General features: G+C 42.8%; 1 non-coding gene across 1 annotated transcript; it reads left to right on the top strand.

Moving 5' to 3' along the window:
* Nucleotides 1–2,444: 2,444 nt before the first annotated feature.
* On the top strand, nt 2,445–2,516 carry TRNAE-UUC (transfer RNA glutamic acid (anticodon UUC)). Its single transcript has one exon. It is a non-coding gene; the product is annotated as a tRNA-Glu (tRNA).
* The last annotated feature ends 597 nt before the right edge of the window (nt 2,517–3,113 follow it).

Here is a 3,113-nt window from a genome sequence, read left to right as displayed (position 1 = left end):
AGGACTGAGATGAAACCCCGCCTCCAGAAGGGAAGGCTGGCAGCCCAAACCAGAGAGCAGGAGCCCCAGCTGAAGGCGACCCTGCTCATGGGCCCCAGGCTACAGTGATCCCAAGCAGACATGACCTTGGATGTGATCTGGTCAACAACCACCTCATTGTTTCTGATGCCCTTTGATGTGTGGAGCCTGGGGGCAGACAGGCTCAGTCCAACTACCCTGGGAGACTTGTCTACATAATGGCGGGGCTGGGCAGGGCCCACTTCATCTCTAGCCCCACTACTGGGGGGTATGTGTGGGAAATAAAGTGGAACGGCATCCAGGCATCTTCAAGGAGTCACCAAGAGGTAAGGGAGGGTCCTCCTATCTTCAGAGCTGGGATCCTGGACTGTTGGCCTGAGAGACAACAATGCATTTCAGTGCCAGCCTTACCTCTGGGTTTTGACTTACATCACGTGAGGATTTTCCTAGATCCGAAGGGGCGGGGGGACTTTCAGTTTGCTGTACCATCAGAAGATCCTCGTGGTCACACTCACCTACGTCTCGCCTCTGAGCCTCTGTGTCCACTCTTCTGCCCACGATCTTAGAGTGGAGTTAATGTGCTGTCGGAGAATCTGTCCCCTTTGGGGTTTGAATATTAAGACTCCTCCAGAGTCCCGTGGAAAAGACAAATGAGACCTCTATCCACAAAGAGAAACCCGGGAGAAAAGTGGTGCTTGGAAGGGCACAGAAGTAACTCAACTTTGGTTACCTTGGGGAGTGCAGCTGGCTGCCGGGGGGACACAGGGAAAGGACCCCTTGGACATATCTACCTTTGTACTTTTTTATTTGTGTGTCATGTTCAAATATATGTTTTTTAAATGTCTGGAAAAAAAATAAAAATAAATAAAATTAAATGTTTGGGGAAAAAACTTGGTTTAGCTACTTTTAAGAATACTTTGGAAAGCCAAAATATAAGGACTGGTATTAACTTAAGAAAGAGGTTCAGAGATAAGATAACCACTGACTCTGGTTAACCATTCTCATTGATAATATCAAGGTGATTTCTGTATCTATCACCATGTCCTGAGTTATCAGCTAGATGGCAAGCTTCTTGAGAGAAGAAAACATGCCTTTTTGTACCTCTCATGTGACCTAGCCCAGTTCCTTAAAAAGGGTACATATTAAGAAATATTAGATTCTATTCCAAAATAATTATTAAAATATGAGTAAATATTCACTGGAGTATCTCTTTTGTGTAGGTGGAAGGGGACAGGGGGTCGTCCCTTCTCTTGCATTTCTGTTTCTCCCAGACTAGAGTCCTCTTTTCTTTCAGTGCTAACAGTAAGATCTAATCTTCAATACGGGCTATCAATGGTGCCTAGAGATCAAGTGGCCAGGGTCACTCAATAGCGATTTGTCTTCTTGTCCTCCAAAACCAAATCTCAAGCCCATGGTCCTATCGTGCGTTTATTTTGTATTCTTTTTTCCAGAAGAAACATGTTTCTCATGCAGCAATCTTAATAAATGCAACTGGGCTCCATTTCTTGGCTTTGAGGTAAGGAAAAATTAATTACCATACTTTACAAGTAATAGTTTCCACTCACAGCACTCCCCTAGAAGTAAATATACTATAAACAGTTACTATTATACCAATGACTGGTGAATTGGGCAGCCTGTCGTCCATAAATCCTTTTTCAACAGACATGTTATTTCTTCCGGGGAACAAACAGATTTGTTTTAGATCAGAGAGTCAACTGACAGATGGCCTTTGTAAAAACACGCCATTTGTATAAATAAATTATAGTTTTACTATGGTACTCTGCTTTTGTGCATTTGTAAAATCAATGCCCCCATTCTCTAGAATGGGTCTAAATCGTAAAGAGCAATTTCGCTTAGGTGTGAGGTCACATTGCACAGATCTCCCAACACAGATGCTAAGGTCCAAAGTCTCTAGATACATGCTGCCACTTCCCATCACAATTGTCGCAAGGAGCTCTGCCTGGAGGTATTGGGATGGTCTCCCAGAGAACTCCGGCTCGGAGCAGAGCAAGATACCAACTGGCACACTCCCCTTAGCTCCGGGTTCTGTTTCCATTAAACTTAATGACATCACATGCCTTATTTTCCTAACTACAACTCTGCATAATTGGGGCTGACAGTGTATTTCGCTTAAAAACCTGAAACATTTCATTTTCCTTTACAATATATTTCATCGGTTAAATGCTAAACATTTGGTAGATTCCTTTAAAATCCAAATCAGGCTTAACTCTGAGCTTACAGCAATCTCAGTCACTACCCATCCTACAATGTACACACCTGTAACACACACACCAAATATTTATTCGTTCGTATGTAGATGTATATACATACATATGCATCCATCCACACACACCCACTCATGTAAATCCCCTTTCCCAGAACCAAAGAGTCAAGACATAGTATCAAAAAGGACATATTTGGGGAATTCCCTGGTGGTCCAATGGTTAGGACTCGGCACTTTCACTGCCGTGGCCCAGGTTCAATCCCTGGTTGGGGAACTAAGAGCCCACAAGCCACGCAGCGCAGCCAAAAACAAGCAAAAAAAAAAAAAAGAACATATTTTGTTGTTGCTTTTAAGAATCAGAACCAGTAAAACGTTTATTTTGTTAAGGGACAAAGATGTTCATTTTAGCCAGAGATACCAAGCATGGGCTTTTTTGGCACAATGATTGTCTATGTGTCCTTTCTTTAAGGATATTATTCACTTCCATAAATGATTAAGATCCAAAAGCCATCAGTTCTGATCAAGGAAATAAATATTTAACATTAATCATGTTCACTATTCAAAATATAACAACAGAGATAGCATTAAGATGGCAGAGTAGGAGGACGTGTACTCACTCCCTCTTGCAAGAGCACCGGAATTACAACTAAAAGCTGAACAATCATTGACAGAAAGACACTGGAACTCACCAAAAAAGACACCCCACATCCAGAGACAAAGGAGAAGCCACAATGAGATGGCAGGAGGGGTGCAATCACGTTAAAATCAAATCCCATAAATGCTGGGTGGGTGTCTCACAAACTGGAGAACAGTTATACTGCAGACGTCCACCCACTAAAGTAAGGGTTCTGAGCCCCATGTCAGGCTTCCC

Source organism: Hippopotamus amphibius, chromosome 5 (genome assembly GCF_030028045.1).
Source record: "Hippopotamus amphibius kiboko isolate mHipAmp2 chromosome 5, mHipAmp2.hap2, whole genome shotgun sequence".
Lineage (NCBI taxonomy): Eukaryota > Metazoa > Chordata > Mammalia > Artiodactyla > Hippopotamidae > Hippopotamus > Hippopotamus amphibius.
The sequence above is the reverse complement of the archived record's forward strand: the minus strand, read 5'-3'. Positions and strand labels throughout refer to the sequence as shown.